Below are 24,516 nucleotides of genomic sequence, written 5' to 3' on the forward strand. Positions count from 1 at the left end.
GTTCATTCCTCAGTCTCTTTGTGTGAACACACACCAGAAGGAGGAACACTCATTTGGACGTCTTGATAACATTTAAAGGAAATGTGTTGTCAGAAAATGACTTTTGTAGAAATGCTTCCAATGTGTTAATCTTACAGCATCAAGTATCCACTATTTGTAGAACCTTGGTTTGCACAGAAGGAGCTTATATATACACCTACTCATTTAACAAGGAAAAGGAGTTCCATTATTATTTTTTGAAGGGACCTTTTAGCATTGTGTATATAGCTATGTCTGCTTAGCACTTAAAATCCCAAAGATAATCACATATAAATATAATAATAGAGATTCTGAATATTATTTTTATATAAATATAATAATAGAGAGAAATTATAAATATTGTTTATATATAATGACATGTTTCATATTTTTAAAATATTTCTCATATTATTAGTTTTACTCAACCTATCACTACATAAACAAGTGACTTACTGAAATCAAAGGTCCTTTGGAAATACCAGTTTTACCTGGTTACTCTGGCGTAAGACTGTGCAGTCTATAGTTAAAAGAATCCTTTGTCTTATATCAGCTCTTGTATGTGATGTGACAGGATAATTCAAGCATGTTTGCAGTAAAGAACATCACTGTTAACACTCGGGAGGCAAAATGTCATCAGCCTCCATCAGGGGCTACAGATGGAACAAAAAAGCCTGTGTTAGGGGAGGTGTAATCTATACGTAAGGCAAATGGGTGTGTGCTTCCTTCTCTGAAGAATGGTTAGAAATGAGAAGTGGCCGTTCAGCCCATCAAGCTTGGCTGGTGGCTGGTAGCTAGGTGGTCCGAGATTCTCTTCCAGCCATTTCTCGAAAGAACTCAGGGTATCCGCTTCAGCAGCTTGGCTGGGTGGCGTGTTCCTAAACCCCCTTCGCCTCACTTGCAAAGAAGGGGCTCCTTGTTTGAGACGGACCTGCACTCCCCCGTAGTTCGACCCGCGTCCTCGCGTTCTTGTGTCACCATGCACACGGTACTCTGAAGAAGTCCAGAGGGCTGACTTTGCAATACGCTTGCACGTTGAATCAGGGTCCCTTCGTGATCTTCCCTGTTCAAGACTAAAAACATGCAGTTCTTTCGGCCTGTCAGAGTTAGACTGACCTTGAGGCCCAGGAATGTGGCCGCTCCTGTTCAACTGAATCTTGAGCACATCTGTAATATGATTAAAAATATGCACACACAATTCTGTGTGACCAGCTAGTACAAGGGTCTCTAACTTGCATCTTACTGGTGCATTCTACAATTCTAACATTAAATTCCTTGATGTTAATTCCAAGTTTTCCTGAGCTGCCTCAGCAAATCCTGCCCAACTGGTGAACATACAGTAGATGTGTGAGAAGGGTTTTCAGGCACTTCAGAAAGGCAGCTAGAGATCCTCAGCAGAATAGGTTAGTTACAGCACAGTGTCAAATTGGAGGACGGGGAAGAATTAAGTGGTGTTCATTTTTAAACATCTTTATTCCTCTGGGTGGGCATCTTCTTTCACGAACTGTCATCTACCAGTAGTGTGACAGCTTTTGGAGTTCAGTACTTGATTCCATTTATCACACCTCTAGAACTTCGGCCGAAACCGATGGCGGAGGTGGAAGAGGTCCTTCCTTCAGCGTTCAAGAGTTCTGACACGGATTTAACGGGACCCGACAGGGAGCCTGTCGATCAGCAAGGGCGAAAAAGAAGTCCTTGCATTCGCATCTCTGACCATTTTCATAGAAACAGGTTTTGCAGGTCTGGCAAAATCTTGAGCACACAATTTGAAACATTCACCTCAATAACATTTTATGATGCAGGATCCTGAAAACAGTTATTTAACTTTTAATTAGTTTGTTAACATAGTTGACCGCAACACCTGTACCTGTGATATAAAAAAAGATTAACTTCCAGCTTTGGTCAACACCAAGAATATGTCTAGAAAACACTTTGTAATATTTTTCAGCTTTATTTGTCTAACTTGATCTTGAAAATCAACTTTACAAAGAAAAATACTTTTGATTTTTCTTTGTAAATATTTTTGAGGATCCAGACCTCAAGCCTAAGCTTCTTAAGCTTTCAAATAGGTAAATAAATGTTTGGATCACAAAGGCTTGAGAGAAAAGGTTGCAAGTTTATATGACTCTCGTGGTTTCTGTGACACACTGTCATCATCCACTCTTCACTCTCTAAGGTGAGTGCTGTGTCTAAATGTTAAAGAGGATCATGTGAAAGCATGTAGGTCAATTAATCACTGCCAACGAGCTGCTGCCCTCCAGCTCACACCACACGAGACCTCCATTTCACACGTCGTGATTTAAAGGACAAACCTATTAACCAGACTTCTTTTTTTTATTCTTGTTGATCGGACCCATTGAAAACCTTCTAAGATACGATTAAAATTTTAAGTCGCAGCTACAAATACTCAGTTTCTACTGCCAAAACAGCAGTTGCCTTTCAAAGAATTACCCTGAAGAGAAGTTAAAACATGCAACTCAACCAGTGCCAATGTAGATATATTTTTTTTAATTTTACACAGGCATCAAAATATTTGAATAAAGAAATTTCAGAGCACTCTATATGAACAGCTCAGAATTGGCTCAATGTCTTTTGAGATTAAAATGAAATAAGGGAAGGTTTTCTGAGCATGTTGTGTGTGATACGTGTGATTCCTAAATAATTTTTAATTCTAAGACAAAAACACCTCAATTGGAATTCATAACAAAAAACAGGGAGAAGGACAAAGGCCCAGCTTCCAGATCTCTAGGTTGTAAATACAGTTCTTTCTCAGCATTCATCGTGCCAGCAACTGTTCACCACCACTGCATCCACCGGTATGGTGTATCACAGGGACAGCTCCATTTCTCATTCATACGGACAGGCAGCCATCCCTCAAAGCGAGTTCAAACCAAACGCGTGCAAACATGTGCACGTTTTTTCGCAACCCTATCAATTGAGTGTCATAGTAATTGGAGACTTGCAAACAAGACCAGCATATTCTGAGAAATTGTTTCTAGTATTGTTGAGCCTGCCTTTCATTTGTGTATCTTGAAGCTTAAGCTCTGTTGGGACAATCGCTTAAATGAATTAGTGACATGAATAATAGTATTGGTACTGATTTGGAAGGTTTTAGTTTTTTTACTTAAAATAAGTACTTTAAATTTAAAATATAAGTTTAGACAAGGTGTATAGAGTTGGATCAGGAGCAGTTACGATGGTTCTCTCACTCTCTATGTAGCTTAATACTATTAATTATGGCACTGGGTTCAGAATTTATGCCTTAACCCATAGAGGAAACTCTGCACCTTCCTCCATTTATTTCAAAGCAAATTGCTGCCGTAACAGATATTCTGTCAATATAATCAAGGGATTTTCAAGGAGAACTGGATTTTTTTTTCCTTGTCAGATAGCTGGGCAAAAAAAGGTTATGTTTTTCAAAACGAGAAATGCGAGGTCCAAAAAGAAAGGTCTTGCATATTTTTTAACCCAGTCCCTTTTTTTTCTGCCAGGCGGAAGAACTCGCTATCGCTAATTCTTGAAGTTCACATCCATGTGCAGAATTCTAAAATGAATTTATTTAATGCATATGCAAGTGCTATTCCAGGGTGATTCACTTTAAAGTATTTTAAATCTTTGAGTGTACTAAGTGCCCCTTTTAAATGACATGCTTGGATATAGGTGAATGGAGGGGCTCTGTGGTAAGACATCCCAGGACTGAGCACAGAGCTGCAGGGCATTTATGACTCAGTCTTGACTAGTTTAAGATATTTTACCCCTGTAAAGAAGGAGAATGAAAATATGTTGCTATTATACTGTAACTGTAAAAGAGGCAGTACTTACAGGATTATTTTTAAGACCACATATTTGTTTTATATATATATATTTAGTTATCACAAAATAACTTTTCTCATTTTTGCTTTCGGCTCTGCAGAATCTAAAAGGAGGGATTTCAAATATTTGATTACCAAGTAATTGCTACAATATAATGTAATTATAGATAATGCATATATTATGTAGTCCCGGGACAATTTAAAGCTTTTCAATCAAAATAAATCTGTCAATTTCTATTCAGTGTGACAGGTTATATTTGGAAAATGGAAGAAGTATTTTGCGGGCTGGAACCATTCGTTTGAATGCAGTATAATGTTACTGCTAAAAGCCAATTGGATCTGAAAAGAGAGGGCATTGTGATAAAAACATTTGTGTTCAATTGCTATTTGAAACTATACCCAGATAAATAACTAGGAAAAAGCAGTGAGCCATATTCAGCAAGAAGGTGTTCCATCGTCCATGCTGGTAACGTGATGACAGTGGAACAAGGAGAGATTTCAAACCCAAGCATACTGACCATGACTAATGGAGTCTAGCAGAAGGACACAAGTTGCAGCTTAAGCTTCAGTGTAGGCTTGTCTGTTAAATCATCTCATGCCTGTTTTGGGATCTTGTCTGTTCTGGGTTAATGGAGGCAGAATATCATCGATGACTGCACATGGTGAAAGCTTTCTACTGGTATGTGACCGAACAGAGCTAGAATATGGTCGCACCTCTCCAACCAAAGCAGTATTTATTTGTTGGTTTTTAACTTTGGCCAGTTTGGAGATGGGAGGGGGTAAGGAGTGTTGCTAATCTTGTGAAAAGTACTTGCTGCGCAGGCACTCCTCAGTTTTGTCTTCCTTTGCAAACTTGTTTTTCCTCGTTATGCACTCCTTCACTTCCTCCAGATTGTCTTCAAATGCTGAGTCCTTATATCCCCAACTTCATAAAGGGAAATCCCTGAAAGGGATATATTTGTATATTTAAAACAAAGTGTGAAATTTGCTTTGTAGTATCTAGATGTGCAATATTTTATACAGTGTAGCACTTCATAAAATAATCCAGGGCTTGATGTGTTACCAACACAAAGTAAGCTAAGTATGATTCTCAGGAAATCGAACAAGAGTTTTAAAAACAAGTGTGAAGACTATAATTTGCTGCATTTGTATGTAAACAGCGTCAGAAAAGCATTTATTTTGTGATTCCATAATTGTATGTAAGCTTAGCGGAATTATAAACATATTCCATTGTGCAAGACACCCAGTGATTGTGCTGGAAGGCAGGAGGCAGTGCTGAATCTGACTTAGACATAACGCAATTACCTCAAATCTAGTGCCTTTCGGCACTTTGTGCTTCAGTCCTGTTGAAATATGTTGGGTTTCCTGTTATGAAATCGAAAATAAAGGAGCCTGTCAAACAAAATAACACGCAAGCTACACAAACAAACAGAATACACAGGAACGCAACCATGTCAACATGACTATGCCGACGTCTCCAGGAAACATAGTGAAGGAAACAGAAAAACCCTTCAGAGGGTGAAACCACATCGCATTGCAGGTCTGCTGCAGCGGTTCACCTCAGTGCGGAAAAGGCCTTTCTGAATTAGTTGCCTTCCTCATCAGTGCATACACAGTCAGTAACTCATCACCTGGGAGTCCTAACTACTCAATAGTTCTCACTGTCATTGAGAACCTCTGACTTCTACGACGACTGCCTGTGACTTTTACAAATTGTAGGCATTCTTCACAGTTTTAGTTAAAACATTTAAGTTTCCACACAATATTGAGTAATAAAAACTCAATATTGAAAAACTGAAGTATAACTGCAGATAAAATTGCTACACTTTTTTTCTGGAAATAAATATAAGACACTAATAGAAACATGACCCCAGTAGTCTTCAGATTCTCTTGCAATATTCTCTGATTATTGTTGTTGCTTTCTTATGTTACCTTAAGAAAATGTCAGAACTATGTTCTTAAACCCCCCTTTTAGAAAAGGATACCAGAGATAAAAATGCAGCTATTAATGTTTCTAGTGAAATAGCATGATTCTGTTAGTTAAGAAAATGTTATTTTTGTTTCCACAAAAAAAAATTTTTTTGTTTTAACCATTTTAAAAATCAATTCAGGAGTATCTGTGCTATGTGTGTGATGAGATCGAATCATGACCTTAGTGTAACCGTCCTGCCCCACGTAGCGGCTAGTGACACCCGAGCACGTTCATCTGAGACATGTCGTGGTTTGGAGCTTCCTCCTCTCTTTTCAGCATGAGGGCTCTGCATATTTAGAGTGTCTCACAAGCCAAGCAATTCCGCCTTGATATTCCGTTAAGCAGCTGTTGCATCTGCAGCATGTAATTTTGCTTAACAATACACCAGCTCTCCAGACTGTGGGGTAGCAGGTCCTCCTGGTCGAATATGTTTCCAGTCTCTGATGGATTTGCCTCCCTGACCTTGTGTTGGCAGGTGACAGGGTTGCACGAGACATCCATATTCCCATTTGCCATCGCATTGCTCGCTAGTCAGAAAATAGCAACATGCGCAATCTGATTACAGCACACAGCTGGGGGAGAAGCTTCTCCTGTTCGTACAACATAAAAAGGATACGTGGCTTAGGAGCAGTAAATTACAAGGAGGCAGAGCTATCTGAGCTGCAAGTGTGGCGTCATTTCATAAAATAATTTTCTTGTAATTCACCAGCGTCTATAGGCATGTGTCAGGATTGCAGTCTAATGTTTCTCATGCTGGGTTATCTAAATTGGGACCTAGCAGATGATGAAATAATACTGATCCCCTGTGATCATGATACGCACTATATACAGTCTACGTCCATGAGAGTGGGGTGAATGATGGTGCATTGAGCCTTTTAATGCTGCTTTCTAGGAGAATCTGGTTTGTAAGATGCGGACTGAGTTGCGTATTATCATTTTTGGGGGAAATCTTTCCTTTTCCGATTCTTGGAGGTATTGTTAAGCTCAGTAAGCAGCTCCATCATGTCTTAACCTTTCTGATGGAAAAGTAGGAACAAGAGAGGGTGCCATCCAACAGACAGCCCATTTCCAGTTTGTCAATTAAAGGCTGTATAGTTACCACAGTACAGCTCGTGCTTACTACTTGTCTTTATCAGTGTAATCTAGGTGCTGAAATAAGCAGAATCCTTAGTCAATCACAAAGAGCAGACAAATACTGTATAACCTATATAAGCTCCTGTGTATGAAAGGCTTGGCAAATGGTTGAAATGGTAAATAACAAAGGGCAAAAGAAGACATTTTAAGCTGCAGGTGTCCTGGTTTAGACTTTGATTTTCTGTGGCAGATCTACTAAGTTGTGCCAGTGACTAATACATATGCTTCCGCAGAGCATAGTCCGCCTGCTCACCACAACATTCACGGTTGTGCATGGTTATTTCTTCTCGGGGATTGCTCTGTGTTTTTCGTATGCTCCTGAAAATCCCTTCGAGTGGAAGCAACTTGGGTGTTCTGCAGCAGGCATGTCGGCTTGTTATGCTTAATAATTCCCACAGCAGAAAGAGGAATTAGGAGAGGAGCAGGGCTAGAACAAAAGCCAGTTGAGTGCCAGCTGGGAAAAGCACCCTCTGTGAGCAGCTCTGTGTAATAACTATATTTCTGAGGAGAAGGTAATGATGCTTAAGTGAGGCTGGTCGTGGTAATGTAATATATACAAAGCCGTGTCAGGTCTGGATCCAATAACCTGTCATTTACCACGTCTGGAATAGATTGCCTAGATAAATGAAGTGAACTCTTGCCCGGCGAGGAGCCTTTGCTCCCAGGTCTTTGTTTCTGAGCGTCTGAGCCTCCAAGCCTGACCCCTGTGTCCATTCCTGGAGTCAATGAATCTCGGGGCCTTAAAGCCACAATTTCTGTGGGCTCACGTGTTTCTCGGTTCCCCCTGAGCAGAGGAAATAGCTGAGGAGTTTGTAGTTGTTTGCCCTGAGGCAGGATTAACAGGTGCATGGATGTGTATTCCAAAGTCCATTTTGCAAAAAAAAAAAGAAAACATTCCCGTCAGGTGATACTTGAATATTTTATTCCTTTAGTTAAAGGACTACTGTTTCCAGGAACTTTCTTTTCTGCCTTTGACACCCTTACTAGCTGAGGCTGTGGAGGCGACTAAAGAAAGTGAATATCTGAAAATAGTAGAAGGGGAATCTTTCTGCTTTAGTGGTACGTGTGTCTTTCTCTGAAATATTCAGGTTAGCATTCCTGTAACTCTTTAACAACAGAAGGTGGTTTTTCATGCTGTGTGAACTACTGAACCTGTGTTCTCTGAGCTGAGGACTTTCCTCCTCTTTTATGTGTGGTAAAGGATTTAGCTACAAGTATTGATTGTGCTGATTTACTGAATCATAGACTTTTTGAAAATCCAATATTGACTTATAATAAGGAATGGCATCAATGTTCCCTCTAAGCTGTGCGCATGTCCGCGCGCGCATAGGTTATAAAATCAGAGTACATAGGAAATTGAACTGCGCACAAAAAATTAAATTCCCAAAAAGATATGATAATAATAATAAAACAAACCACGAGACAATAAATTGACCACGAGACTGGCTGCGAGAGGCCCACCTTGGCTGTGTGCATTATTACTGCTACTCGATCATCGATATCTCTGCTCTCGTAGCCTCGTACCTCCCTGCTCCTGCTCGCTCGACACTCAGTCTCTGTGGCTGGGCTCGTTGAATCGCTGCCCTGGTCTTTTGGATCTCTATGCTGCTGTGAGAATGACTATATTACTACAAAATAATTTCAGGTTTACAATTTTACATACACTCAATTTAGTGCGCACAAGTTTTTGTCACTGGGGAAAAAATTTGCACAACTTGAAATTTTTCCGCACATGGGCCATTAAAAATTAGAGGGAGCATTGATTGGCGTACGTCTTTAGAAAAGATGACTAGGCAACTAACATCCTTTTTTGGATGGACGTGTGTAATATGCAAGTTATAGCGCGTCAGAGTAAGTGAGCAGCAGCTGTACTTATTTCTTTTGGAAAATCTCCTCATGTTCTGACGATCAGCTATTTCAGTGACCAGCGCTGAATGTCTCATTCGCCACTACAAAACTATTTCTGTATATTTCACTTGTACCCGGTCACTGGTTTTAGTCACTTTTTTTAATATTGCTGAGAATGATGTGTTGTTTGAGGCATTAAGTTAGTTCATGCCCTTACACAGTATCTTTAGTACCTTATGGAAAACCAATATTGTACCTCGGTGAAAGGAAAAAAACGAAGAACCGCTTTTGTCTCATGCTTTCCTTCCAGTCTTTTTCACAGAGAGGATTACCTACTCTTTTATTTTGTGGCCATTTTCACAAGTCCCCAGCCCACCTCTTTCTTATTTTCAGATTACCTTGCATAGTCTTTTAAGTCATGTGTTTGATTGGATAATAATACATGACCAGTTTAATAGCTGGTAAATATTTACGGGGCAGAGGTGAAATGTCAAATGTGCCTGAGCCAGGTTCAGTACGTACACCATGTCGAATGACTCATAATTGAGCCCAAGATATATTTCACCTGAGGGAAATAGGTCTGACAGTTTACAACCCATTTTGGATTACCACCTTTTAGGGGTTAGGGATCAGGCTTGTAATTGTAGGTGGTTTACTATCGTTTAACATAGTTGCGGAAGAGAGAAACACATGCACACAATCTCTCTGTTATATTTCGAGTGTAACAAGTGATGATAATGTGAAGTGGATAGCTTTGCTGTATTTGGCCATTCCTTTTGCTCTCTGGATGTCATAAATCTGAATTAATGTGCTTGGACACGTAGTGAAGTCAAATGGTGTTTGTTATAAATGTCAAATACCTGTAGAAGCTTATGCTTTATAGGATGTTCAACATCAATGAGCAAATTTGGATATCAGAAGGGTCACATTCCCTGTGGGAAATTCCCAAATCTGCATTTTATTAAAAGAACCTAAGGTATTACAAAAAAGCAAAAAGCACAAACGGTGTTATTTTTCTCCTTACACATAAAGCTTTTAAGTGTTTTCTAGACCCTGTGTTAAAAATTATATCATCAGATCATTATCAGATATCTATATTGCCAGTCCATGACTATAAATATTTAATTTATGTTTAGTTTTTTATATCTCTTCTTTCTTTGTAGTCTTTTGTTTGTTGTAATGAGTTTTTTTTATTACTTGAGAAAATGCAGTTCAGAGATTTCACTATAAAAGTATAGAAGTTTTAAATAACTGCTTCCTGTGTCAGCAGGAAGTTGTGGCTTTTATCCTGTGATCTCTCTGAGCATTCCTCAGACTAGGATACTTCAGCATCCCACCTCAGGAAAAGATGAAAAAGGGAAATGACCATGCCCAATAAAATTCCTCATGGCAACTGCGCCGTATCCATCAGTATAACAGATATTTAATAGCAGATCATCATGCAAGCAAATGAGTAAAACACAATATAAAACATTTCATGTTTCAAAACATATTAAATAGCGCTTTCAGAACACTATTAGCGGTACAGTAATGAAGGAATGCACTCGAGTAAAGTTCAAGTATTGAATACTTTGTGTGTGCTTTATTTTTTTTCCTTTGTTAAAAATAACGTAATGGTAATGCAAGTCTGTGCCATTAATTCCTCAGTTGTTTTCTCCCGTCTGTATGAGGCCCACACAGTCAGCAGCGCGCTCTGAGGGTTTGGGTCAAAGAAGGCAAAAAGAGAACATGAGTGCAGTGAGGGACTCTGGAGTATGGTTTCAACGAGGCTCTGCATCTCAGCCCCTCCGGTTTCCTCTTTGTGTGGGGCCCACAGTTTCCAAAGTCTTCTTTGGATCCAGGTCGCCCTTTCTGAGCTAAACTGGAGATCCTGCCCAGACCTGTGGGAAAGTGCAAAAAAAAATTCTGCAGCTATTTATACTGTTCCTTTCCCACTCATTCTCAAAGGAACTCCCAACAGGAAGGTTTCAGCACAATCTGCCGAGGACAGCTTCTAACTTTTAACCCTTCAACCTCTGTCACATCGGGATCCATTGCTCATGCACTCAAACGCTTCGCTCCTATACCTTGTGATTAAAGAACATTATTAATAGTGTGTTGTATTACATCTTTCAGTGCTTAATTTGTCATGCAAGGCTTCATTCCTTATTTTCCTCAAGTCTTTTTTTTCTTTTCCTAGAATGTGACAGGAGTAAACTAAGTTCATGCCACTTGCAAGAGTGCCTTCTCTTTTGGTGTGATTTTTATCCCAGGGTTTTATGCCAAAGGAGACCAAACTACTTTTCAGTCAAGGATAAAACTTCCATGATGGTTTGCATTTCTGTTCATTAAAGGACCAGAAAATGTCAATGTGTTGCCTTTCTTCTTACCCTTACTGTCCAAACTGAATTAAACCAAATCTTTTAACACACTAGAACTTTCTTTCCAACTGTTCTGTTTCAGTTTTCTTCTGAGGAAACCAAACATTGGATTAGCCATTTTTTTGTTTGGTTAAGTGCTGCATCTTAACAACATGTTCTGATGGATCCTTCACAGTATTTTTGCCCCGGTCACCCAATTGGGTCGGCATTTGTTATTTTTTACAGATCTTGATTGTATGCAAACAAATAAGATAATGTACATCATAATGAACTAACCCTTTGCAATACTCAGCTTTATTATAAAAGATGCACAGAAAATGTGCAGCATTTTAAGCTTTTTGTAAATAGTCAAGAAAAGCCCATGTGTACTGGAACAAACTCAGGAGATAAGCCTGAATTGTGCCTACCTTTTCCAATTTGAAAGCTGCTGAACAACTGTGCAGAGAGCAGCCATAATGCGTGCTGTATGTAAGAATAATTTTTCACTAATCAAAAGGTAATTTGCTTGTTTCAGCCCATTCCAAATTAAATCAAACACTCTGACCCGGATTTATTACAGTATGTGCCTGCCAGCTTTTCCTTGGTGCAGAGCTCTTAACGATATGCTCCTCCAGGGCTGTGCACATCTGTTTACAGCTGGCTCTCATTATAGCGCTCTGCAGTAGCCATTCTTTTTCATTTACCTTTTCTTGTGTGATGGTTATTAAAACTGCAGTTTTAAAATGGTAGATTTATGTGATACAGGTGCTGCACTTGTAAAGAGGTGACTACTAGTAGTTGTTGTTGTTGTTGTTGTTGTTAGCATTGCAAACGGTGACAAACTCATGAAATAGTTTTGGTTTGTTTCATACAGCAGATTATACTTTTTGTGTTGATTGAAGACTGAAGTTTTTACTGGTGGCCACTGCGTTTTTGCAGTGAACCTGCATTAATTTAAAATAAGTGTATATTGGACTCTGTATTTTATTAAATATTTGTTTAAAGTTTGTTGGTGTTAATTTTTATAGGATGGTATGAGCAAAATCCGATGGAAAAAACAACGTATTAAATAAAATTCCCAGAGCAAAGCAAGGATTTCCGTGATATGCATTTCATTTCTGTTCTAAAGAAAGTGTTTTATTTAAACAATGGTGGGCTAAGTGAGCTTTTGAATGTGGGCGAACTGTTTTGATTCCTTAAAACAATAAAACCACTCTTCAGTAACCTTTATACTGTATATATATACCTAAAATATAAAAATAACCAGTCTGAATTTGGATAATAATCAAAGATATATATATATAGAGAGAGAAACAACCCAACGTATTTTAGAGTACTTCTGTATGAATGGACCCATGTGGAAGAATTCAAGGGGTAAAATCGAGCGTAACACCATTTAGAAATGTTTATGTGACAGACATTCATTTTCATTTTTTATAATGAGGAAACAAGGAATGAAGAACTGAGTGAGAGGCAAAGCAGTGAGTTATGACCACTGTAGTTCTCCAGATATTTGGATAACGGCACTAAAAAAGTACAGAACAAACCCAAAGCAGTGACTGCATAGCACTCCTAACCTGTTCCCTTTAACACAGCTGTAACCTTCTCACTGTCTCAAGGGGCTGTAAAAATTCAGCATGGAAAGCCTGTGTGGGTCAAGAAGATGGAAAGCAGCAAATCAAAGTGCAGTTTCATGTATTACAGTGATTCCTTATAGACTGTCAGTAGAAGTACTACTACAGACAGCGTTAATAGTGATTATTACGAAGCATGGGGACCAGTTTTTTTCCTGGCCCGTTCTAGAATTTTACTTAAAATTTATACCAGAAGATCAGCTCCAGTAACATTTCTGGAATCGGATAAGACACGTCTGTTGAACCTGATTTCTCATCATCCATGTAATTAGAACTTGGCCTCTGTCACAAATGTGAGTTGTTTTCATGCAGCTGCCTTAGAATGTCGAGTTTCATGGAGTATAATTGGAGCCCTACAGGTAAGGAGAATGTTAAAGTCTATGTGTTTCTTAAGCATGAAGTTCCGACCTTGTTCTGTTCTCATCAAGCTCCAACAGCAAGGCATTCGCTAGAGCTGTAGGAATAAAAGAGCTCTGTCTTTCTGCCAGGGTACATGGCACTGATTTAACATGTTATTTCCCATTGGTATCTGACAAATGAAGTTCTGCCTAAAGGACTTCATGCAGCTGTGTGAAGTAAGGCAAAAGAACAGTGCTGCCTTCTATTACAATTTCTCCAAATTTCATGCCCTATGTAAATTCCGATGACAGATTAAATATACAATTTGTTTTCTGAGAAACAGTACACCAGCCATTGTGTACAAAAAAAGTAATGTAATGACAGTATAAATAAGAGAAATCCAGTTCAAACCCAAATCCTAAGGAAACATTTTTGCGTGCAGACAATGATAAAACCTTGCACAAGGTCTAATGTGTGACTAACGTGACTCTTAGAGAAAGTTCTGATTATCAGTCTTCCAAACAGGAAATCTATTGTCCTTGTTCGGATTGTTAGGGGACCGAGCAACTAAGCTGTTGGGCAACTCTCAAAATTGTTGTGTTTCTGCGGGACTTTCCAAACGCTCATAAAAGTGAAACTTTTGGACACAGACTCATGAAACTTGGCAGGATTTTAAAGGCCTAAAGGAGGTTGTGTCTGGATGAAAATGAAGCTAATACAGTAGGTCTAAGAGCTCAACCACCATATTGAATTTTTCACATAATGTCAGGATTTTTATAACTTTTTGTTCAGCAAAACCAGTTGTAATATAGAAAGTCTGATAAAGAGTATCATGTTGTGTTCAAGATATACTGTACATATGTTTAGCACCAATCTAGTGATCAACATGGTTTGGCAAAAAACTTCCAAATAACTTCTTCTCTGAAACTAGTTGGCTGATTAGAACTTAGGATAGGTTTTATTTCAAAACTGTTCAAGACAAGTTGCTACATTAAAAAAAACAAAACCACCATGAGCCACTTAATGCTCTCCTATAAATGTATGGTTTGTGAATTGGTTGACATTGTTGAAGTGATAGTGCAATTGCTATAATAGATTACTAAAACTTTGTAGTATAACTACATGTAATACTTACATAAATGCAATTATAATACAAATATATCTTTATAATTGTAATCTGCTATTGACATATTGTGAAGTAGCGGTTCCTATGTATGCCAAGACAGCTACTTGACCACCATTGACAAAATTGACACTTTTGCTGTCTTGCGAAAGAGCGTGATGATTGTATTCAAATTCTACAATACTTTTTCACTGGGTCATCATGAAATGTGGAAGGCTGGGTCTTCCTCTTTAAGCATTCAAAGCTTCACTTGCAATTCTCTAGTTTTGATGCTCTTTAGTCATTTTATTAGGTTGCAGGTAAAGGTAATGTAGGTCCTAATGCCCCAATATAATAATAAGGACACTATACTGTAAAAAGGTGCCGTCCTTCGGATGAGACGTAAAACCAAGGTCCTAACTCTCTGTGGTCATTAAAAATCCCAGGGCGTTTCTCAAAAACAATGGTAGTGTTACCCCAGCATCCTGGCCTTTACCAATCATGGCCTCCTAATAATCCCCATCTATGAATTGGCTTCATCACTCTGTTCTCCTCCCCACTGAGAGCTGGTGTGTGGTCAGAGTTCTGGTGCACTCTGAGTGCTGTCACATCATCCAGGTGGCACACTTGTAGTGGTGGAGGGGAATCCCCATTACCTGTAGAGCGCTTTGAGTGGAGTGTCCAGAAAATAATAAAATAAAGTATTATTATTATTATTATTATTATTATTATTATTTTTGTCTGTTACCTAATGTTTATGACAACAACGCAGGACATACGACATACAGTAAAATTTTGCAGTCTCATACATGAAAAATGCTTATAAAGATAATTTGTATAATAAGAATATGGAAATGTAAATCATGCACTGAATTAAAAAAAGCATTTCTGTGCACATTGTTTTAGATTTAAAACATATTTGCAATGTGCATAAGCCTAGAGGTAACATTCATCTCTGACATTCAGTGTCCTGTGTGGAATACAGAGACTTTTAATAGGGGTCCAATGATTCCTATCTCTCAGTGGCGAAAAGATACTGAGGAAATGATTGTTCACTAATTAAATTCTTTGGGCAAGATTATGTCCATGTCTTAATAAATACTCCTATATCATAACTGGAAATCTAAAAGTGATTTTAGAAGTGTTTTTTACATCCACCAAGGGCAGACCCTTATCTGCCAACACTGCTATGTCTTAAATCTGGCCTCCACCACTGTAGAAAACATCCATTTACCGGCACCCAGAAATTTAAGGAAAGTCCATAAATTCTGCTTTGCAAGGACTGTTTGCAGTTGTTCACAGGAAACCAAAAGCCTGAACCTATGTCCCCCCTTCTTGATATGTCTTGAGATCTTATTCATGCAAAGTCAGAGCAGCATGTGTTAGCTGGCTTCCTAGTCTTAGAGGGTGGAGCTGCAGTGCGTACTGTAGATCTCTGTCCTACCTTAGGAGGTGCACTCAGTCCATGGGAACCAGCCTCAGTCCACATCCCTCAGCCTGTGAGAGTGCAGGTGCCTTTGATGACAGGCTGTCTAACTTTGAAAAAGCTGATTTGCTGGGCAATTAGAGAGGGTAATTAATTTTGTTACTTAAAACGGTAAAAATGATTACAACACAAAATTCATTTTTAAGGAGGTTAATTAATATGACAAGGAAATAAATGTACTTGAGAGATACAATTTTTATTTATTTTTTCGTAGCCCTGTAGGTATTATATGGATTTTAATGTCTAATAAAGACTTTTAAAACTTTTAATTTTAAAAATCTATTGTTTCTCTTAAAACATAAAAGATATCTAATCAATCAACATTCTTAAAAGCATTTTCTCTGAGGAAAAGAGCTGTGCTAATATTGTCATTATTTTATATGCCTCTGTGTCTGATGTTTTAGTACAATTCATATTGGCACTCAAATTATTATTATGTCCAAGAATTGTCAACATACTGTATTCAGCCATTTGGAGACTGCGCTTGTTCAGACTCTTCAACGTGTATAACAGAACAGCAAGTGCATGAAAAATGAATAAAGCAATGACAATGAGTAAGGACACCATAACTAAAACGACATAGGAAAATTGGAATCATACTCAAGCAATCCTCTACCTTAACATACTGTACCTCTTTAGCTCACACATTTGTCTCTTACAAAATGTCAAAGATGAAGTGTGATTACTCAAATTAATTAACACTTTTTATCCACATAATTTGTGGCCATCTTATTTAAACACACATTATCTTGTTTGCCTTTCAAGTAATAAGGACAAAGAGACTTCAGTTTTAACTGGAAAAGCCAGTCACCTCTTAGCTGCCTTGCTTAAAAGTTTCCAGTTGGGCATCACATTTCACGGGCCTCTCACCTGAAGTGGTATTTCTTTGTTTTTTAACATTCTCCAGCCTTCTCTGTCTCGTGCCGGTAAATTGTGAATTACTCCTCTTTTGTCCCAGGTGCATCTGCATGTCCCGTCTCGTGTTTCACCGTGACACCTCTTAGACAAGCTTTCCGTCTTCAGGCTGAGGGGATATTTGATGCCTTCAGTATTGTCGCAGTGCCTCCCCCTTAACAGCGAAGTCAATCCAGGGAGCGGCAGGGGCAGCGAAAAGCCAGCTTGAGGCTGCCTCCCGTCTCTTCTCGCCATCGTGATTGATAGCTGCAGACGCTCATACCACTCCTCGCCTTCTGCCCCGCCCCCCAGTGGCATAGCATTTCGTGTGTTCAGCTGTGGAGTGACCCAGACCTGCGGCCCTGGCGGCGCCAGCAGTTTTTCTGCCCTCTGTGGTGGATCAGCCTGAGCCTGGTGCTGCAGGAGCTATTCGTGACCCCCTTTGCTATGTCATCTTCGAGAGCCTCCATCCTGTGCCCCTGCTTCTGTGGGCAAGCCTGAATGTCAGGTTTCTATGAGCAGCAGGCAGTATACGATAGGGACCCCCACCTCCCCCCCCTCCCCAGCACACGCACACACACCTTCCCACCAAAGGTGTCATTTTTCACACTGGAGACTTTGTTTACCTTTCCTACCCTCCAAAGCCCCGCCGAGGTACTTTGACTCCTTCATATCTCTTGCAGTATTGAGTTCTGTAACCGTGCACTGATCCCCTGATCCAGTGGAGCTGACCTGTTTCTCAGCTGCTGCTGGGAGGTGAAGATACCGGGTTGTTCTTCTTTTATATAAGTACATTCTGTGCAAGACAAATGGTAGAAACGTGGAGATGAGGACAGATAATCCCCGCTGACGCCACACATGTTTGGACAGGGCGGGAGGAAGAGCCCGTTCTTTTCAACACGCACAGCATTGGAGCTGCTTGATTTTTTGGACATACTGTATCAGATATTCATATGGCACACATCCTTTAAAATAATCCTGCTTCTAGCATGATGTAGTCCACTGGACTTCACCTACTGTAACTGGCCCGTATTTGGATGCAGAATTGGGTGGAATTCTGATTGACAGCAACACCGTATCTTTTAACATCTTAGAGAAAATATAAAGATTTCACCTTGGGGAGACCTTAATCTTCATCAGCAACACAATTAGGTTTCATGCTTATCTTCATTAGAGAAGATTTAACCAACATTATATGCTTTTCTTAAAACATTTTTTAGAGGTAGGTTTTGTTTTGACTTTTGTGTTTTTTTGTTCGTTTCATGCTCTAATGCAAAAAAGACCTGTCTCCTCCTTGGGAACAAATGTTGATAGCTCTTAAATAGCTGCTTTTGTTGTTATGATGTAAGTATTCCAGTTTTCTGTGGTGCAGGAAAAAGTATTTTAGTTTTAGGCAGAATCAGTCATGGCGAACACTGTGACTGGTTCAGAGCATTTTGTAAAGCCCGGAGTGGCTCACTCTGCTATGCATTCAAGAGGCTTTCTCTCCCATGCAGGGGTGGAGCTATGTACTTGCTGCCAAGAGCTTGCAGCTCCGATCACAACAGAAGCATGCTGGGTAGAGATCGCGGCTTGCTTTGGTGCGCGTCTCTGCCACGCCTTTTAGCAGGCTTGGGCACCCTGATAACATCTCCTCCATCCATCTGTGCCGAACCTCCAAGGTGCTATTAGCAGAAGGCCCATATGTTGTTTTGCACTCAGTGCTACAGGGTTGTTCTGCCTGTGTTGGATAATTGCATCCAGTTTTGATGAGCTCTCGTTTTTTCTCCTGGAATGGAGCCCGAGTGTGTGTGACCGCATGCAGAGGATTCCTGTCAGTCATTTCTGCCACTCACTCTGATTTGGTCACTATCTCTGCTACCTACAGTAGGAGCGTTGATCAGCCAACTTCATATACAGTATAAATGGCTGTGCTGCCTTTAAGTGTTTAGTGTCCACAGAAGAGACACTTTTTTTTCTGACTGTTCTAACTCCTGAGAAGATAACAGGCATTTAATAATGCTTCATAAAGGAAAATGTATTTTCTCATATTTCTATTTACCTATTACAAAACTGAGATAAATATTATTATACGCAATGTTTAGTGTTGATTAAGAACAAAACCCTAATTCTAACCACAGCCAGAATCCTATGGTTAGTGTTATGAAATATTTAATGATTTTTTAAGTGTTTAATAGCACATCCATAGATTGCTTAGACACTGTTATTGATTTACACAAAAAACTAAGGTGTTGCCTATATTGTATATATTAGGTTTTAAGATGTTGTAACATCTCCTGTTAGTACTTATTACAAAGTGAAAGTCGTCATGCATGTGTGCATTTGGGGCAAAAAACTTCCATGAGAAAAAAAATACAACCATGGAGGAAGACTTTGGGTCTAAAGAACAGGAAAGCAGGAATTCTGCACAAGTCAAATTCAAAGAGCTGAAGCACCATATTGGCATGACTGAATGATCACAGTGTTTGCAAAGCAATACCAATTAGCATGTTTACAGACATTTACAGTAATAACACATGCGTAGTGGGATACACACCAAGTAAAAAATGGACAAATGTAGGGAGAAAACAAGCCTTATATTTATAAATGCTCACACAATAAAGGTATATTGACAGTATATGAACATCAACTTACAAACATGAGTATGTTAACAGTCCTTTATGTACAGTGCCACCTCTGTAATGCCAGGGTGTTTGTGGGCTGAAACCATATTTTCAGGACTTGTTCTGCAGAAATTGCATGAGGCCCCACAGATGGATAAGTAACACATCAGGCTTGAACAACAAAAGCCAGTCCTCAGGAATCCAGAGTAGCCTAGGCTGAATCTGTATCAGCCTCAAATAATAAACCTAAAATAAAATTACATGTAATAGGTTTATTCCCTGCTGAAAAAAAGAAGAAAGAAAACACAACGTTTCGGCCATGGAGCCTTCTTCACTTGTGTTTTCTTTCTTCTTTTTTTCAGCAGGGAATAAACCTATTACTTGTTCCTTTGCAGCCTACGCATGCTGACGCAGCTACCCACCTGAACTACTAAAATAAAATTAGATTACAGGGAGAAATTAACTCAATATCTGAGACTGGTGTTAAATAGGGGGTTTTCATCACTAATATACTTTCTACATTTTCAAGTAAATTAAATTTATACATTTACTAAGTAATGAGGGGTCTCCTTTCAAATTTTAAGACATATAAGTTCACAAGTTCATGTTCAGTAATGAAAAATGAAAATGTGATTAAAGACAAGCAAAACAAAAAAAACCTCCTTGTAACTAAGTGCCTGATACTTGATTATTAATAGATTATTTACTTGTTAACTAACTTACTGTAGTAACAATTAAACTAAATGTGAAATAGCATTCATTTTTGTATGTATGGGATTGAATATATTAAAATATTTGTTTGCTCTAAATAACCTTGACTGGCTTAAACCTTGGCTTAAACTTAACCGTTTTTTTTCAAGAGCATATTAAAGACAGACATCTGTAGCAGCTGAAAACAAAAAAAAATATCTTGAAAGAGAAGGAAATACATTTATTTTATTATTACCACTGTTTTTGTCTTTATTTTATCCTATTGTGTTTGTTAAGGGTGGAAGAATTATGGATATACAATCCATTTTATACAGCTTGAACGTTTTGATTAAAATAAGCTTTGTTTAACAGATGTTCCAGTATAGCAGCCTGAATGTCAGTCCATCCCACTGTCACTGTTTATTATTTTGACACTTTCAGTAGCACAGATAGCTTCTGGATTACTGTAGGTCACCAATTACGGCAAGTAATTAATAGGGGCACAGCAGCCTGGTTATTGTGGTCTCACTGTAATGAAATGTTGCACAATAAAATTTCAAAAACAGACAAGTGAATTTCTGCAAAATCTATTTGACTGATAATACTTATTGGAACTGTTTACACCTCCAACAGCTCCCATTTCTCTTACCAATCAAGAAGAAAAAGCACACAAACATTTAAGAAATATTTCTTTCTTTTTCTTTTGTCCAGCCAGCAGACCTGATGCTTTTTGAACATCTGTTTCCAGTATACCCTTGGTATGCAAACTATTGTCTATTGGAAGAGTGTTGTGGTAATGTTTGCCAGGGTTAAAGACTGGGTCAATTTGATCAGGCAGCTAAAATTAGCTCCTGTGTGTTTCCTCAAGAAGTAGAAGAAGAACAAAAAAAAACACTGTAGAGACTTGTTGGTATTTGTTTTGGGGTCTCGGATTGTGAAAGAAACAACAAATTACTAATTTTGAAGAGAACATCATTGCAAAAGAGATATATTTGGAACTTCCTTCCGTTAGTTTGTGAACATGTTGATGGAAAGTTAGAAAAAAATAATAACGCATCTTGATTTTACTTCTCTAATGTAGCTAAATACACAAAATTTGACATACAGTTGCAAAGCATTTTTTGAAAGGGTCTGTTGAATTAAGCTGATACTTTGAGGATTGCAAAGTTAATTCTGCATCTTGCTCTGTAGCAGAAGCCTGTTCTAAGTTTCCACTGGCCTTTAATCAGGGTGATATCTTTATATTGTACAAAAACCAAATTTGTTTATTAATTTATATTGGAACACAATGCATGTGTGGGATAAAACTGCAGAACATTCATTGTAGTTGCAGAATATTTACTGGTGACCCAGTCAGTAATATCTTTTTTGGCTGCTGTAGATGTCTCTCTTTAATAAATTTCTGAAATGAGATGGTTAAATTCAGCAATGGAGGTCTCCTTTTTTCTCTCCCAAGGTTATTTAAACTAAACTAACCATTTTTTTTAATGTCTCGAATCCCATATACCATGGGGTGTAGTCTAATGTCTGTCGGAGGAACGCTATTTTGCATGTAACTTGATTATTATCTGCAACAAAAATTGTTAACAGCTGGGCTATTCATGGCTGATAGTCACATAGTTTATATATTGAAACTGTTGGAATGTGAACAATTACCTCTTTCATTTTCTCACAAACCCTAATATAGTTTATATAAACTGTTCTCTTTAAAAACCTTGTTTAAAACATTTTACAGGCCGCTGGGGTTTAGTATTTACAAAGTCGAAACTCGGCTTCGGGAGCTGATAAGGTTGCATTGGTGGTCTTGAAGTTGTAGCTGTTTTGGCAATTTGTTAGATTGAAAAATTAATTCCAAGGGCCTGTTGTTGTTGTTTTTCATTTTCAATACTTGAAGCAATTTGGAAGAAACATTTTATTTGGCTTGGACTGCTTTTGCCAGGTTTTACACAGGTATGTAAAATGGGGTTGTGATCTGCCACCCACCTTTAAGGTCTCGTAAAGGTTAAGTTGTACCAGATTGTGACTCAACCTTTACTGTTGCATTTGTATTTCTAAGGTCAAAGCAGGGCAAACCTCAATGAAATATGTCAACACACTGTTCGTCTGTCCAATGATGATGTCACAATTTGTTGTTTTCCAAATTTATTTTTTTTTCCCCTGCCATGCGAAAGCCAGCAGTACAAAAAAGTGGCATGCTTCTTGCTTGAACCTGACTTCCCAGCTGTCTCCTGCTGTCGTCCCACTGTGTGGCAGACACAGGGAGGTTGCGAGAGAAAGGAGTCAGCACATCAACTAGAAACAACTGTGCCCCACATGGCCTGCACGCACCTTGCGAATGGTCCCACAGTTTAACCCATAATTATTACAATTACCATAATACAGGTATTAACAGACGCAAATTGCTTCCAAATGTCTCTCCTGCAAATGCGCACACACTCGAAAATGATATTAGTGGCTCAAGAAAGGCTTATCTTGCCTCAGACTCATTCTCTGTCTTGGTGTCCTGGCAGCATTTTGTGCTAGTAAGCAAGTTTCCAAGCAAAGTGCTTTCTGCAGGTGTGACAGCACCGAGTTCCAGGAAGGAATTTCAGACACCACCACACACAGATATTAAGTTGCTATGTCTGCTGAAGACGCTGCTAGGCCCAACCACAGCAGAGGCCTCTCAATTTCCCCTGGCAATTTTCCCAGTGCTCACCTGTTTTTCAGTGATTCTGTATACTTTTGATAGTTTAAATTTTGCTTATCCAATGGAGATTCATATTAATTGACTTTATACAAAGAAATATAAATGGCCCTGTGATAGTAGTTATTTAATTTTTAAGTTCTTATGGAGGTTTAGCCATTTAGTAGTTGCAAGAGAGTATTAGACCAATTTAAATGCTCCTTCATCTCTAGGGAAGGACGCTTTTTTCAACCTGAACTAACCCGCTGACCCCAAAACGTTCCTGCATGCCTCTCTGCTTCTGGTCTGTTTGTGATTCCTGTCCCTATAACAGTTACAATAGCCCTTTCCATTCAGAAGGAATGCTTTACAAATAGTAAGGGACCCACTTCTTATGAAGTGTAGCACCCCCTGGCTGGTGTGTGACAGCCATTCTGCACCAGCAGCCCCACTCCACAGCAGATAGGCGGAGGAAAGAGAAGCTGCCTCACCAGCTGCATGAAGGGGAAATTTTAGATAGATTAGATATATCAGATTCTGCATGCCTGGAGTAGGATTTAGCCAGAGGACTGGGGTTAACTCCCCTTTTCTTAAGAACAGAGGACAAATACTGCTAAACTACTGGCTTTTACAACTAAACATTATTGTTCATAAGTTGTTCATAGCCAGCAAAAACAAAAATGCAGTGATAAAGAGAAACAAACAAATGAAAAAACACCACTGGTGTTAACTGTGCTGATATGCAAAAACACACAAGCTGCAAAACAGTAATAGCAAAAAAATGAACTTCAGTTATCATATGGACAGCTTTTCTCTTTTAGGAAACACTGGCTGGCTCAAGCAAGCACAACAGTTCAGCTGTTGTGATTTATTGCATAGCACATGGTATTCACAGCTATTAGAATTAGCAAACAATGACTCCTGATAATTAGAACCATTAGAGCCTTTATTTATAGGACATGCATGGCAACAGTATCTTCCAACTGCTGTTACAATGAACTCTGCAGGAGAGAGAGAGGAGGGTCTCTCTTAGTACAGTATGTTGGCACCTTTTACTTTTGCTCTTTTTGTTCTTGCTTCTGAGAAACATGGGACTTTTCCTGCCTGAAACTGCACAACAAGCAGATTCAACATCAATGCAAATCTATTTGGGCATGATGCCAAAACTAACTAGTTAAAACTAATAGCTAATTTATTGGTAAAATCTTAACTGTTATCTTTAACGAAGCAACCAGTTCTCTGGATCTTATATAATTTTAATTTGCAAGGGGGAAACAAGCAATGCTTTGTGCTTTTTTCTTATTTTTTCCTTTTCTACTGTCTCAAGAGACAGACTGTCAAAATAACACAATATACTATCTGTTTCTAATAGCCTTAACAGTCACCACTCATGTTGGTAGTAATTGAAGGGCTGTGGCTTTTTTTTCCAGTGAGACGTTCAAACATTATAAAAGTCTAAGATTGCAGAAGAGCAGTTATGAATGTAAATTCTCTGAGGAAATTGTTCCCCTTGAGTGATTGTGATGTGAAAAATTCTGCTTAAAGTTTGCAATGAATTCAGACATTCACAGTACAAGGAACTGTAGAAGAAAATTTTGTTCACAAATACAGTACCTTTGTGTAAGGGTCAGTGAGTTTTATACTGACTTTAATTGTAAATTATCCTACTAGTGATTTGCTCTTTTTCTTTTTTCTCCAACAGAGTAAAATACAATTACATGGAGTCTATGGCAAGTCATTGTAAGGCTACAGTATCTTGAATTAATCATGAGGTACTGAACAGAAGGTCTTTCATACCTAAAAATCAAGTTTAATAGAAAGCTGTGATAGCAGCACTACCACATAGCAGTTTAACCAGGCTACAAAGTGGTAAACATGCAATCACCTGTAGTCAGTGATCCAACTGAAGGGGAACTAACGCTGCCCTCAGTGTTAAAAGATGTTTGATGTAACAGTTCCCCTTGTTGCCTAAAGTGTTCCCCG

General features: G+C 38.7%; 1 protein-coding gene and 1 long non-coding RNA gene across 3 annotated transcripts in view; one reads left to right on the forward strand and one right to left on the reverse strand.

Annotated features, from left to right (window-relative positions):
• gmds (GDP-mannose 4,6-dehydratase) overlaps positions 1 to 24,516 on the forward strand; it is a 303,343-nt gene that overhangs the window by 183,524 nt on the left and 95,303 nt on the right. The window lies entirely within an intron of this gene.
• LOC148833121 (uncharacterized) lies at positions 10,344 to 16,840 on the reverse strand. The gene is made up of 3 exons (XR_016091258.1): positions 16,552 to 16,840; positions 15,640 to 15,750; positions 10,344 to 10,661 (listed from the first exon to the last, which is right to left on the reverse strand). It is a non-coding gene; the product is annotated as an uncharacterized LOC148833121 (long non-coding RNA).

The sequence above is a fragment of the Atractosteus spatula genome, chromosome 6 (assembly GCF_055471065.1).
Source record: "Atractosteus spatula isolate fAtrSpa1 chromosome 6, fAtrSpa1.hap1, whole genome shotgun sequence".
In the NCBI taxonomy this organism is placed as follows: domain Eukaryota; kingdom Metazoa; phylum Chordata; class Actinopteri; order Semionotiformes; family Lepisosteidae; genus Atractosteus; species Atractosteus spatula.